We start from the raw sequence: 16,593 nt of genomic DNA, 5'->3' as shown, positions 1-16,593 counted from the left end.
TGATATACGCAGTGCCAGTGTGGGGGTGTGAGTGTGGGAAAACGTCTTTCCTTTTCCGACTCCAGAAGAGGGCAGTTAGGGCAGTCTTTGGTTTGAAAAGAAGAACATCTTGCAGGCAATACTTTATTTCATCACAAATTTTAACATTTCCCTCAATATACATTTTGGAAACTTTGATTCTCATTAAAAAAAACTTACACCAATACCAATCTTCACTTACACATTCCTATTCACTACGTAACAATTCTCATCTTAAATTACCATCTTATTCAACTACATTTTTCAAGAGACACTTTCATTACAATGGCATTAAACTTTTTAATCTCTTCCCTCCCTCCCTTCAGCTGGAGTCGGACTTGAACAGCTTTAAAAAGCAAATCAAAAAAATACTCTTGGCCAAGGGTTACTACAGTGTTCGAGATTGTGTCGCTGATGGGTTTAGTAAGTTAGTTTTTTTTTCGTTGTAAGAAGTAATTGATATTGTTTTATTGATGCAACATTGTCTATTGTTATTTTAATTTTAGTTCTATTATTTGACATGACCAATGCAAATTTTGTATCTGTTATTTTGGTTCAATAAATGAGTTATGAGTTATGAGTTATTAGTAAATGTTTCTACAGTGTAGAAATAAGCAAGAGGTAGTTGTCCTAATCTATTTTTATAGCTGTCGCAACAGAATAGGTCAACTCAAAGCAGTCGCCGGTGACTGACTGGCAATGGTATACTGACTTGACACAGAATGGAATGACATGATCGGTAGTGATTTTGTTTTAAAGTACTGTTTCACAATAGAAAATTCCACTACTGAACTGTTACGTAAGCAATAAATTTACGTTTAAAAAGTCAGAATAGAAACACTAGTAAGGCAAAACAATAGAAGTGAGGGAGGGGTTGTGCAATTACCTCAAAATGAACCTGCATGGCAACAGCAACAGTGAGTGGAGTAGAGGGTTGGGGAAGGGGAGGGTGAGACCTTTGAGCTATATTTAGACTAGACTTTCCCAAATGGCTGGGTAGGGGGATTACAAAAGCAGGATTTTTTCTTTGCCTGGTTTGACTTTTGCCTTTTTGTGTAGGAGATTTGAATAATCAAAAATATAATTTGAATTGACCACAATATTATTTAGCATTGATAATACAATTTGCAAGAGACCAGGAGAAATATTATTCGAATTAGAGTTAATGCCATGATTTGCGAAATACGTTGGCAGCACTGGCTGTAAATCAGCTGGTCAGCTGTTGTACTGTTGTATTTGTCACTTCAAATTAAATGTTATATTAAAAGTTCACTTCTGTGTAAAAATAGGTTATGTTTCTTCACCAATTTTTTTGTTTGATGGTAACTGTAGGAAAAGTATAATGTGCAACTCGAGTTCAAAGTACAATTGCCTCACTCGAGAAACCATTCCTCACTCGCCTACGGCTCGTGAGTAAGGATTTCTCTCGAGTGAGTCAATTGCTCACTTTTCTCACTAGTTGCACAAATAACTATTTCCTTTACCCACTGCCAAACCATTGGAAATTGTGTATGCCCACTGTTACAAAAACCACACCAACTAAGAAAAATGGTAATAAACTTACAAAACTAAAGGTGAAAAGGTAGGAAATAAAATTTAAAGTTGTAGAAAAAATCTCTATACCTACTTTATATTGTAATTGCAACCTTAATAATGAATAGAGGCAAGTATTAAGTAATTTTAGCCAAGTATTATGCAATATTACTTATAAATAGGGATTAATGTAATTAATTTTTAGATAAATAAATATATGCTTACTTACTTATTTTTTGCAGAAGTAGAAGTTCATTTATGAGCTTTATTGTTGTTGTTTTAAAATTATTTTCTATGCTTTCTATTGATATGTTACTGCACAAATATTAATAATTAATTCATTTATAATCGTACTTCAGCTTGTAACAAGGTAGTTTTACAAGTTACATGCTCTAGCCTAAGGAGTTACTTAAACTTACACATCCTGATCTTTTTGGTTTAAACTCGACTCGAACTCGACAATCATAGTTTTTTTGCCAATTACTCAACTAGACCTGAAAAACCTGTGCTCGCACATCTCAAAAAACTTCCTTTATAAAGTTTTAAGTATCTATATATATAAAAGGCAAAGCCCTCACTGACTGACTCACTCACTCATCACTAATTCTCTTACTTCCCATTTACCTAGGAGGCTGAAATTTGGTACACTGATTCTTTAGGCATTAAATAGGAAAACTAAGCTGTTTTTATTCTGATCAGACTCTCGGGCTCCGCCCCAGTGGCTCTGGAGTTTCCCATGTTAACCTTATGAGTACTCATATTTAAATGGAATTAATGAATCTTAACAGCTGTTTCAATTAAACAAGTTGGTTCTGCTCTATAATGTTCAATAGCATTTAAGTTACAAGGATTACCAACAGGGTGCAGCACTATTATTTCTTTTACATTTATGACAACAGCTAATTTGCAACCAAAAGGTGAGTGAGCGTAGCGAACGAACTTCAATCTGGAGGCGAGTTAGCGTAGCGAACGAGCTAACCTGAAGGCAAGTGAGCGCAGCAAACGAGCTCCAACCCAAAAGTGAGTGAGCGTAGCGAACGAACTTCAACCAGGACGTGTGAGCCATGCGAACGAGCTCACTTATAAAGTTAAACGGGGCAAAGCCCGCGGGTACAGCTAGTTGTATATAAAGTACAATTCATACATAAGAACAGTTGTTTTGTCATAGTGATATATTTTAAAATAAAATCAATAGTGACTATCTGTGTCCATATACAAGACTATCTGTATCCATGTACAAGACTATCTGTGTCCATGTACAAGACTATCTGTATCCATGAACAAAACTATCTGTGTCCATGTACAAGACTATCTGTGTCCAAAGTCCATATACAAAACTACCAAAGATAGTCCTGTACATGGACACAGATAGTATTGTATATGGACACAGTTAGTCTTTGACATTGCCTAGCCATATGAATTATTTAAAAACCCGCCCTTGAAAAAAAAAAAACATATTTGTATTTGGATCCGAAGATCCGGATCCGAGGTTCCGGTTCCGATTTTTTCAATATCCGGATCCGGTACTGACATTTTCTTGGATCCGCCCATCACTAGTTTCTTGTTACAATTGTTGTCAGATAACGGTACATTTAACAACCTATACACCATACTGTTGTATGCGGCAAACTTTTGTGATGGCAGATGATAAGACAAGTTGTGGATGGTTTGGTCAGAAGTGTTTAATCGATTTAACTGTTTATGGTTTCATATTAAACTTGTAACTAATCTACAGTCTTATTTTGTAAGTTAAAACATTTTTTCTTGATATTTTATCTTTTAACTGACAAAACTACTTGTTTGCATTAACTTTTTATCATTACGCAAGCTTACTTGGTTTCAAATCATGTGATTGCTTTTTCTGTATCTTTTAGGGGTCTGCGGTGCACCAAAAAAGTCGGGTCGGTACAGTACAAGCTTAATTACCGTCATCGGTTTGGTACAGCATTTTACACGGTACAGCCTTATTATAATAATAAACTACTTTCAGTTTACTATCGTAGTCAACAACAGTTGGTTCCTAGCACATAAAAGTCATATCAGATGTTTGTTTATGATCTTCATAATTTATTACTAGGGTGATGATGCAATAAAAACCCCATTAGCAGACCCAAATCCATTAACATTTTATCACAACAATAATTGTTGTATTCAAGTACTTCCAAGAACTGTTGAGATTTATCACTTTTATTTCTTTACGACTTTCTCCAATTCTATTTTATCATAAAATTAAGAGTTTTATGATGACTATTACATGTTATCTCTAACTCAGTCAGTGCCGCTGGCCATTGCTTACTGCCATAAAACTGTTTATGGCTACATATTAAACATGTAACTAATCTACAATCTCATTTTATAAGTTAAAATATTTGTTATAGATATTTTATCTTTCTATTGACAACCACAAACATAGTTGTTGTTTGCATAAGTTTTGTTTTCAATATTGAAGCCTACTCGGTCTCAAATTATGTCATTACATGTTCTGTATCTTGTCTTATATTGTTAGATGTGGCTGTTTAAGGCTTAAAATGTTTTTTAGTTTCCTGTATTTTTGTGTTGTGTTGAAGGTACTTTATGCAATCTAAATCTTATGAACTAGATAGTGATTTTGCTACCCTCATTGTAACCTAATCAAATTATATATAGGCCCTCCTAAATAATTAGGTCTAGGCCTGGGTCTTTTAACCCTCCAAGTGTCCCTTGTTTTGGCCTTAATGTCTGCCTATTTTTTGCTCATTTGCAAGGTTTTATTAAAACGGATCTGAGAAGCTTAAAAACAATGTTAATTATACTAATCTATATACCATTTTGTTTGGAGAATCATGGGCTTCAATATTATATATAAAACATAAGGAACATTTGTAAAAAAAAATTGTTAGGTAAAAAGAAAATATTTTGGAAGATTAAAAAAAAAAAAAAGTTAGCGCTCAATGAAATTGTATAAATTATAGGCCTATAAATATTTGAAAATAGCCACTTTGTTCTAAATTTTATGAGGATTACAAATATATAATCATATAGTGAGGTAAGTTATCAAATAAATAAGTTATGAGTGAAAAACAGATTTCAGTACATAGCGTTTAGCTAAGAATGCATAGCCTAAACATAGCTAGGAATCTGGCTGATAATTTACATCAATATCACTACCTACTTCTTCAGGATCATCAACCAGCCCTTCAAAATCACTTAAATCTTCTTATAATGCAACACTTATATCACTACTTTTGATTTTTAACACTAAAACAATGATAAACGTAATAAAACACATCAGTCATCAGTCCGAGGTTAACCGAGCTGTTTACAAATACGTACGTCAGCTGTCTGCTACAATATTTTCGGAACTAAAATGAAAAGCGCTTAGAGACAGACCTCCGGAGAAAGCTCTGAATCTGTCAAATAAAACGATACCTAACTCGATCCAGTTCAATCCGATTTTGTCAGTCATAGAGCCTTCGCCGTAAACAGTGTTTGTGAGTCGCTGCAGCGACAAATAACACTCGGAGGGTTAATTCTTTGGAAGAGTTTTAAAATATACTAAGAAAATTGGATTGAGCCTATGATAAACTAATGATTGATATGATTGATATTGTGAATGTTAACTTTGTAAATGAAAAGACAATAATATTACTCTGTGATAATCCAAATTTTAGTTTCAGAAAAAAACTTTTTTCTAGAGTTGTATCCATCTTATAACTAGTTTTGAAGCTGATAAAAAAATATGCTCTTTGCCATTACTTCATCATAACCTCTCGTGAACAGCTGGTAACTACACTGTCATCGTACTGAACGCTTTTAGGCCTATATGTTTTTAAAAATTAGTAAAACAACTAGACATTGTGTTGGTTGGAAATAATTTACCAGTTGTGTGAAACAATCATTAAAGAACTCCACATCATCAGGCATTGAGGAAATATCTTCAAAAATCCTTTAAACATGTGCAGATGAATTAATAATGCCGCTAATGAAGATTGTAAACATGTCGATTGCAGAGGGGACTTTTCCAACCAAGTTGAAAACAGCCAAGGTATTTCCTAAACACAAACAAGGGGACCTACAAAACATCTCTTAACTACAGGCCTATCTCGCTGCTCTCATCTGTCTCCAAACTCGTAGAGAAGATTATAAAAGTAAGAATCCAGGAGCATCTAAGTCAAAACCAAGAATTGACAAACAGCCAACATGGGTTTGTTCCTGGAAAATCAACCACAACTGCTCTGATAGACCTTGTTGAATATATCATTGAGAACATAGAAAATGGCAACATTATCACCAGCCTGTATCTTGACTTAAGCAAGGCTTTTGATTCCTTGGGACATGATCTTATTAGTGATGGTCGGATCCGGATATCGGACTACCGGATCCGCCTGATCCAAGCTAGAACCGGCATCCGATCGGATCCAAAAAATCCGGATCTTGGGCTGGATCCGGTTTTTTTTCAATTTTTTCCCGATTTTTTACTAACACGAAGCTGTCTGTATCCATGTACAAGACCGATTATTCCCCGATTCGTTTACTAACAAAAAGGCTGTCTGTATCCATGTACAAGACTGATTGTTCCCCGATTCGTTTACTAACAAAAAGGCTGTCTGTATCCATGTACAAGACTGATTGTTCCCCGATTCGTTTACTAACAAAAAGGCTGTCTGTATCCATGTACAAGACTGATTGTTCCCCGATTCGTTCACTAACAAAAAGCTGTCTGTATCCATGTACAAGACCGATTATTCCCCGATTCGTTTACTAACAAAAAGGCTGTCTGTATCCATGTACAAGACTGATTGTTCCCCGATTCGTTTACTAACAAAAAGGCTGTCTGTATCCATGTACAAGACTGATTGTTCCCCGATTCGTTTACTAACAAAAAGGCTGTCTGTATCCATGTACAAGACTGATTGTTCCCCGATTCGTTCACTAACAAAAAGGCTGTCTGTATCCATGTACAAGACTGATTGTTCCCCGATTCGTTTACTAACAAAAAGGCTGTCTGTATCCATGTACAAGACTGATTGTTCCCCGATTCGTTTACTAACAAAAAGGCTGTCTGTATCCATGTACAAGACTGATTGTTCCCCGATTCGTTCACTAACAAAAAGCTGTCTGTATCCATGTACAAGACTGATTGTTCCCCGATTCGTTCACTAACAAAAAGCTGTCTGTATCCATGCACAAGACTGATTGTTCCCCGATTCGTTCACTAACAAAAAGCTGTCTGTATCCATGCACAAGACCGATTTTCCCCGATTTTTTTATTTACCAACACAAAGCTGTAACACAAAAATTAATATTAATAATTAAGAACTTATATGGCAAGGCCATGTCTCAGTGTTTGTATCTTGATGCAAATAACTTATATGGCAAGGCCATGACTCGGTGTTTGTATCTTGATGCAAATAACTTATATGGCAAGGCCATGTCTCAGTGTTTGTCTCTTGATGCAAATAACTTATATGGCAAGGCCATGTCTCAGTGTATCTTGATGCAAATAACTTATATGGCAAGGCCATGTCTTAGTGTTTCTCTCTTGATGCAAATAACTTATATGGCAAGGCCATGTCTCAGTGTTTGTCTCTTGATGCAAATAACTTATATGGCAAGGCCATGTCTCAGTGTTTGTCTCTTGATGCAAATAACTTGTATGGCAAGGCCATGTCTCAGTGTTTGTCTCTTGATGCAAATAACTAATATGGCAAGGCCATGTCTCAGTGTTTGTCTCTTGATGCAAATAACACATATGGCAGGTCCATGTCTCAGTGTTTGTCTTTTGATGCAAATAACTTATATGGCAAGGCCATGTCTCAGTGTTTGTCTCTTGATGCAAAATAACTTATATGGCAAGGGCATGTATCTTTCCAAACCGAACCCGACCCGATTTTTATATCTGCACACCTCTAGTTTTTAGTTTTGTACCTGGATGATTAGCTAACGGCCATTAATCTCGTCTCGAAAATATCCCATCAGTATTTTAATCCCGCCTGTTGCTTAACATGATGATGATAAACAAATATCAAAGTTTCGCGTGTTATCCATTACTATAAAATACCCTGTGTCTGTGTACAACAAGATTATCTGTGTACATACAGGGTGAATAAAAGTCAAGACTCCTCCATCTAATATTTTTCTAAGTTGGAATACAGAATAGTCTTATTGTACACAGACACAGGGTATTTTACCTGTAGAACTTCACATACCCGACTATCAGTACTCTGGACCTGGAACGAATTTGGATGCTGCATGCAAAAACCACGATATAGAATACTCAAGATCAAACTATAGTAAATAAACACAGATGCCCTTTTGGTAGTCGTGCAAACTTAGCACAAAGTTTCATTTTGAAAAGTTTTAGTGTCCCCAAAAAATTAGGGATTAAGGGTTCAACTGGAGATTACCTTTAAACATTACCAATTTAATTTTAAACATTATGATTTAAAATGGCATTCTGTTTTTTAACCCGCCCTTATGACAGTGTGTATCTGGATCCGGATCTTCGGATCCTCTGATCCGGATCCGAATTTTTCAAGATCCGGATCCGGTACCGACATTTTATTGGATCCGCCCATCACTAGATCTTATTCTAACAAAACTTCAAAATTTAGGAATCCAGGGAACAGCTCTGAAATGGTTTGCAAGTTATCTAAAAGGACGAAGCCAAATGGTAGAAATAAAACACACAACAAAAGTGTTTACAGATACTATCAGATCTGGATTGCTACCGACTAATAGAGGAGTTCCTCAGGGCTCTGTCCTAGGGCCAGTTCTGTTTGGCCTGTTTATTAATGACTTCCCGGAACACCTTGAGGAATACAGCAAGATGGACACTGTGCTGCTTACAGCAAACAGAAACATAGATCAACTAGAAGTAAACACCTATATAGCTTTCAATATGACACAAGACTACTGTATGAAAAATGACTTAGTCCCCAATGAAAGTAAGACCATGCAAATTATTTTTGGAAATAAAAAGTCTACAGTATCTGAAATGCCCAACCTGACAGCAGCTGAAGAAATCAAACATTTAGGTGTCATAATTGATGAAAATTTATCCTGGGATCGTCATGTAGCTTGTCTTTGCCTAAAACTCGGGTAAGACCATGCAAATTACTTTTGGAAATAAAAAGTCTACAGTATCTGAAATGCCCAACCTGACAGCAGCTGAAGAAATCAAACATCTAGGTGTTATAATTGATGAAAATTTATCCTGGGATCGTCATGTAGCTTGTCTTTGCCAAAAACTCTGGCCAGCTCGCTTTGCCATAAAACGAATCAAAGAGACTAGTACCCCTGAGGCAACAAGGATTGCATACCATACATTGTTTGAAAGCCATTTACGCTATGGTATTACCGTCTGGGGTGGATCCACTATGGACAATCTTAACCGGGTCCTGGTTATGCAGAAAAGGGCTATCAGAATAATAGCAGGCATAAGTAAAGAACAAAGCTGTAGAGATGCCTTCAAAAACCTGAACATCCTGACGGTGACATCCTAGAAACGGGATCACATCATTTGTCCGAGTTTTCAACTGTCCCCTCACGTCGACTTAAGAAAAATTTTATTATTTTTATTATAAGACAAATTTTACGATTTTTAATTATAAAATTAAACTGTCATCACCTAACACAACCAACCAAACTTGCTGATAATATAAAATACCCCCGCTGCAGCAAACCTGCAGACGAAGCGAACCTTCCCCGTAGCAGCAAACCTAAGCACTAGCTTATTTATGGAAATATTTTAGTAAATATGTAATCAGACAACTTGAAATTCGCTTCGTCTGCAGGTTTGCTGCGGCGGGGGTATTTTATATTATCAGCAAGTTTGGTTGGTTGTGTTAGGTGATGATAGTTTAATTTTATAATTAAAAATTGTAAAATTAGTCTTATAATAAAAATAATATAATTTTTCTTATGTCGACGTGAGGGGCTCTCGCGGCTCTCGCACAATGCCTGACTCCTTCGCAGAAGAGGTTTACATCGGCTTCTGACCAGGCGCCTTAGACACGCTAGTCTCGGCGCGCAGTGTCACATTTGATGTTGACCCTACTCGGACAGTTGACAACTTGGACAGTTGATATTTCGATATTTTTTTTAATAATTAAAAAACTCGGACAAATGAAAACTCGGACAGTTGATTTAACCAAATATTATTATTATTTTAACCATACTCAGACAGTTGAAAACTCGGACACTTGATATTTCGATATTTTTTAAAATAATTTAATAAACTTGGACAAATGAAAACTCGGACAGTTGATTTATCTAATTATTATAAGTTATTTATCAAAACTCGGACAGTTGAAAACTCGGACAAATGAACCTCACCCCTAGAAACTGTTTATTACTAAGACCCGCCTAAACAAAGAGATATACATGAATACAACACCAGATATGAAGGAAACTATGTGCTGCCTGACCACAGAACAGCAATGTTTGAAAAGAAACCATTGTATGCAGGAGTAGATGCAAAACAAGCTACCAGACCACTTGAAAATTGGAGGCCCTGTGCTGATGAAGAGGAAGCTACGGAGATGGCTGCTAGACAAAGCTTTCTACACCATAAAGGAGTTCTTTGCATAGCAAGACCACACACAACACTGAAGAAGCTTTTCCATTTCACTTTGTAAGCAATTATAAAAATGTTATTTAAATTTGACACTTTAACATTTCTTGATGAAATTGTAATAAAAGAATTGTTTATTGTCTATTGTTTCTATGATATGCAAAAGCATTAAAAAGTTATAAGATTTACCAAGAGGGTGCAGCACTATTATTTTTTCCCATTTATGAAAACAGCTAATTTGAACTAAGCAGCAACAAAAAACTGTGATACGCAATGAGAACTGTCAAAGTAGGATTGTTATGTTTATATTTTTAATTTCATGAATGATTTGTGATATTTTGCTAATTTTTAATAATGTATTTTTCTCTATTGTTTAGGATAAGTGGTAGAACATTATGGCTATAGTAGATGTGTAATACTATAGTATACCGTAAATTTAAAGAAGCAAATTTGATCAAACTGTGTCCTCCCCCATTACAGACGCAAAGCTTGAGTATAACTGCAATTAATAAGCATTTTATACTTGATGCCAACCCTGTTCGAAGGACGGGTACTCTGCTAGTCTATCTATAACAGACATGTAAATCTACTTTTACAATAATTTTTCCTTGCTTATCTAGTCATTTATCTGGAAACAGATACACAATTCATGGTTTGATAGCTATAAGATTTAGTGATGTGTTGATACCAAAATTGTTCGATTCTCAATATCGATACCTAAAAAATTGATTCTCAATTCTGGATACCGATATAGTTTTTTATTATTTTACCAAATTTTATGAATGGATTGGGTATACTACACCAACCCCTGTCTTTATGTCATTCCATTAAGTATTTTTGAGGTAATGGGGTGTTTTTCAAGTAAAGAAAAAATTAATGCAGCAATGATACTGGCCAATTTAAGTTTAACCCATTTGCATCGGATGACGTACCAGTACGTCAAGTCAGCAATGCCCAGTATCACGGCTGACGTACTGGTACGTCAGAGCTTGAGAATGCCTGCAGCCGCAAGCCGTCTTCCCGCGCGTCAATCACCTATTTACTACTATTTTCCCGCTAATCATGCGTTGGTTTTGCTCCCGCCACAATGTTCCCGCCATAATGTTCCCAGCATAATGTTCCCGCCATAATATTCCGGCTATAATTTTCCCGCCTTATTGATCGATCTTTGTGGACATAGTGTCTGTTTCGCTTTAGTAGTTATGTGACGAGTAATGTTGTGATCGGCAGTTTTCCTTTTTACAAACAATGGCAAGTTATTGTGAGTGTGTACGTGATAGTGAAATAGATCATCTGTTACTGTCAGATGATGAAGATTTGAATCAAGATGTTGAAGAGACTGGCGAGGACGATTGGGATGAAATAATGAATATCGGTACGAAGACGTAAGTGACAGCCAAGATTATGTAAGTGATTCTGATTTTGACATAACGCTATAGGAAAGCCAAGCTAACATGACAGTTTGTTGTAAATGACAATATTTTGAGCCATCCTGTGAATAATATAGGCCTAAATGAAGTGCGCAACCAAATTATTGACAATGCTGATCTTGACATGTTGGATATTGAACAAAACGATGCGCTTACTGATGACTATTCTAGACTATATCACAAAAAATCTACACGGATTTGGGACGAACCTCTAAGTAACGAAGATTTTACACCAATCATTCATGATTTTACTGGACGTCCCGGCCTAAACCAAAATTTAGGCATAAGAGCTGGAGACAGCAGGTACAAGGTTTTCTCGTCTTTTTTTTATAATGAAGTAGTTTCACTTATGACAAATGAAACTAACGCCTATGCAATCGAAAAAGCTGCTATAGGTTTCCTCCCTGTTATACCAAATGAAGTCCGAGTGTACATAGCACTATGTATTCTTATGGGACTTGTCGACAAGCCGACCATTCAAAGTTACTGGAGTCGATCACCAGTGATCCATACACCTATTTTCGGAAATGTAATGCCCCGTGATCGGTTCTTAGCCATAAGTAAATACTTGCATTTTTGTAACAACGACAATATCGACCGGACTGATCGTCTTCACAAAATAAGACCCCTGTTTGATCTAGTGGAAAGTAAATTCCGCCGTAGTTACATGCCTAACCAAGAAATTTCTATTGACGAGTCACTTGTCAAATGTCACGGTAGACTTTTGCATATACGGTACAACCCAAAGAAACGAGCCCGGTTTGGGATAAAGTTTTATAAACTATGTGACTCAACAAATACATATGTTTGCAGTTTTAGCGAATTTCCCATATAGGGAATAAGCTATTACCGTAGTACTCATGGTAAGACCTGGATGCGGGACCGATTTTTTTTTTCGTTTTGAGGTCCCTAGAGGCCAAAAACACCATTCGTTCAAATTCATATATATATATATTTATATTTATATATATATATATTTATATGTATATATCTATATATATATATTTATATATATATATCTATATATATATATTTATATATATATATATAAGCACGATAACTCGAGCAAAAATGATCCGATTTTGATGAAATTTGGTACAAACGTGTAAACCTACGTTTATTCAAACGAGTTTGCGATCCAGCATGATCGGACCATGGGAACGGGGGTTTATGGGGGGTTTTATGGGGTAAAAATAGGTTTTTCCCATTTTTGACTCAAAAAACATAAAATTTTGCAATTTCTTTCTAAACCATTTTGTAGAGCTTAAAAAAACAAATAATTTAGTATATTGAAGCGTTATTATGCGCCTAATGGTTACGGAGAAAATTTCAAAAAATTATAAATTTAAAATTCCCATGTTATTCTTATGGAGAATAAGTAAACTGTTGTAGTTTGCTTGTTTATGAACATATTTTGATCAAATTTGGAAAATGTTTTTATTTCTTACTAACTATTAACATTAAAAAAAAACAGTTTTACCCTCCCTGATGCAGCAAACCTTAGTACTTTTTAAACTAAAATTCTATTTAAATCGGGAATAAATGTTATATTTTTAAGTAGACATTTCAGTGTAAATCCAATCAGTCAAATGGAAATTCGCTTAGTCTGCAGGTTTGCTGCGGCGGGGTATTGATATTTATGTTGGTAAGGACAAAATTGGAGACCTCCCGGCCAGCCAGAAAGTGGTACTACAAATGTGTGAACGATGTGACGTCCTACATATAGGATACAATCTTTATATCAACAATTGGTCGCTCTACCATGGGTGCTGTTGATGGCATGGTCCGCACAGTCTTGAGCGCTTTTGAGAGCGGCAACTATGCTTGGGCCACGTTTGTCGACCTAAGTAAGGCTTTTGACTGTGTTGATCATGGCATCCTACTGCGCAAACTGCAGTATTACGGGGTCCATGGTGGTGCACTCAGTCTCCTTGAGACCTACCTCGCGGATAGAAGGCAGGTGGTTTGCATAGGAGGAGAGACTTCCTCTATTGCTACTAGCAACTGTGGCGTTCCCCAGGGGTCTGTACTTGGCCCGCTGTTGTTTCTTATTGCTGTGAATGATCTACCTTGTAACTTAAATGGAAATGTTTTTCAATATGCAGATGATACGACAATGCTTAGTATTGGTAGAGATATATCTAACCTCAAAAATTCTGTTGTTCATGGTATCAATAGGGCCACAGAATGGTTTGCTGCCAACAGCTTTCTTTTAAATAAGGACAAAACCTTGGACCTAATTTTTAGTCTTAGGGAAATTCCAGATACTATAGTGTCTAATAGTCATGTAAAATTTCTTGGTGTTACATTGGATCAAAAATTGTCTTGGGAGCCTCATTTAAACCAACTTTGTACTAGGCTGAGTCGATTAAAGTGCCTCTTTAGGAAATTAAGTTGTGTAATCCCAATAGATTGTCTGTTAAATGTTTACTATGGCCTCTTCCAATCAGCAGTAAGCTATGGAATAATTTTTTGGGGAAATAGCCCACATGTAAAAAAGGTTCTTGTAATTCAGAAAAAGATTCTAAGAATAATAGCCAAAGTAGATGTTGTTGAACACCATAAACCAATTTTTATTGATTTTAAAATTCTCACTGTTGTTAACTTGTATATTTTTAATTTATTGTTAACTAGTTTTAAGAATTTAAATGCTTTTAACTGCCGTAAAGATGTCCACCAGCACAATACTCGATTCAGAAATAAACTTGACATTCCCTATGTTAGACTGGAGAAATCTAAGAAAAGTTATGAAATAGTGGGCATGCAATGTATTAATAAGATACCTACATTTATGTTCTCTCTCCCATATAATTCTTTTAAACAAAAAGTGTTCCAATGGCTAGCTGTTAATCCTTTTTACGAACTCAAAGAGTTTTTAGACCTTCCTTCTTCAAAGTTGTGTTTTTAGTTTGTCTTTGTGTTAACTATTATGCCTTCACCTAATGCCTACAACCTGTCTAATTTTATAATGTTTTGCTAACTTTCAAATGGTTGTTTTTACTTCTCAATAGTGATAAACTCTGTGATATTAGTTTAAGACCAATTAAATAACTTAAAATGCAATTTTCTTTTTTTCGTAGACTTCAAAGTACACTTTGTAACTTACTTCTTAATTTGACAACTGCTCTGCATGAAAAATGTTTGACTCTTCCAATACATTTGTAATATGTCTACTGGAAATAAACATGTCTTATGTCTTATGTCTTATGTCTTACAATCTTTATATCAACAATTGGTATACATCACCGATACTAATCCACAAGCTCTTCAAGCTTGGTACAAACACCTGTGGCACTGTTCAATGTGACCGTGCGAAAATGCCTAAAGACTTGAGAAAATGTAAGTTGGAAGTCGGCGAATCAAGTGCACGATCATTCCAACACATTTTGGTTATAAGGTGGCTTGACAGGAAAGACGTGTACATGATTACTACTATGCACAAATTGGACTACTGTGAAACTAATAAAAGGTGCTGGAAAACAGGAAATAGCAAAATAAAACCTCTAGCTATTCAGGCTTATAACAACAGTATGGGTGGGGTTGACCACGGGGATCAAATCTTGAGCCAAAATAACATATTGAGGAGGTATGCAAAATCATACAAGAAGATCGCTTTTTACATAATTGATATGTGTGTGCTGAATTTATTCATAGTACACAAACTCCTCAACGGCAACAAGGCAAATTGATCATTCGCCACTTTCTGGCAAGCATTAGTCGAAGAAATTATAAATGAGTGTGCGTTACCTGAAAGACATACGCCTTCAAACCCACCCCCTCAGCGCCTACAAGGGAGACACTTTCCTCAAAAGCTCCAACCATCTGAGAAAAAGGTTCAAAGACTGCCAAACGATGCAAAGTGTGCTATATTCATAGTAACAGACGTGAAATCACTTATGAATGTGACACTTGTCATGTACCTTTGTGTATTGATCACTTCAAAGAGTATCACACCCTTCGAAACTATTGGTTTGAACAATGTTTCTTTGTTGTTTTACCCTGATATGTGGACATTTATAATTTCAAAGCATTCCACACATTTTGAAAATGATAGTTTGAACAGTCTGTATTCATTGTTTTATAATACTTTACTTACCCTAAAATGTAAAAATAAAACGCATGATTTTATTTTACTCTTTTATTTTCCTGAAATGAATGGAACTCAACTATAATTTATTGGTATTTACAACAAAATTTCAATTAAGCCATGCAAAAAAGTGTTATTTAGTAAGTGAGTGCTATAGTATGGTAACTTGAGGCATTGGTGACGCGACGCTGCAACCACGACAGCGCCGTGCCGTGCCGCACTCTGTGCCATACTGACGCCATCTCGCTTACAGCTTTAGTCTCTATGTACGTCCAATTACCTTGTATACTGTGTGTATATATTTTAACAATTCTGTGGGTATTTTTATTGAACAATTATGCATTGATTTATTTATCTAAACTTTGACAAACAAAAAATTGATCTTCACAAAAATTGTGTGTGTGTGTGTATGTATGTATATATATATAAAAAAAATTTAAATTTGTTCAGCAAAATATTACATTCCTTGAATGATGTGATAATTATGAAATACAGGCAGGTATGCACTTATTTTTTTGAGAAGTATAACAAATTCAAATAGTATAATATTATCCTAAATACGTATAAATAAATATACATATAAAATACAAAATTATGTACAAATATACATTTTATTATTATTTTCAGCTATAACATACTATAAAACATCATAAAAAAATAGTCTAATATTTTTTAATTTTTTTTTAATGTTTCAGTGATACTGGGATTTTTGGTAAATAAATAAGCCGATGCAAATGGGTTAAACCCTTCTAAAAACATAAAAAACTACAATATTAATTGAAGATAAATGAAGATCTAACAACAAAAATCAAAAAGAAAATCAACTCCCGCGGTCATAAAAACGTCGTCGTCGACAATCGCGGCAAATCAAGAACATTTCTCGCGGCGGTGTGGACGTCATTATTGTCTTTCACGATCATGGAGACATGATTGACGTCATCCGTAATCGCGGCAAAATCACAAAAATTTTC

General features: G+C 35.5%; 1 protein-coding gene across 2 annotated transcripts in view; it reads left to right on the top strand.

The window, feature by feature from the left end:
- The window catches only part of LOC128982788 (DNA polymerase alpha catalytic subunit), a 255,111-nt gene that overhangs the window by 81,928 nt on the left and 156,590 nt on the right, over positions 1 to 16,593 (top strand). The window lies entirely within an intron of this gene.

Source organism: Macrosteles quadrilineatus, unplaced genomic scaffold (genome assembly GCF_028750875.1).
Source record: "Macrosteles quadrilineatus isolate MER2022 unplaced genomic scaffold, UCM_ALF_1.0 Scaffold_1__1_contigs__length_201487025, whole genome shotgun sequence".
In the NCBI taxonomy this organism is placed as follows: domain Eukaryota; kingdom Metazoa; phylum Arthropoda; class Insecta; order Hemiptera; family Cicadellidae; genus Macrosteles; species Macrosteles quadrilineatus.
The sequence above is the reverse complement of the archived record's forward strand: the minus strand, read 5'-3'. Positions and strand labels throughout refer to the sequence as shown.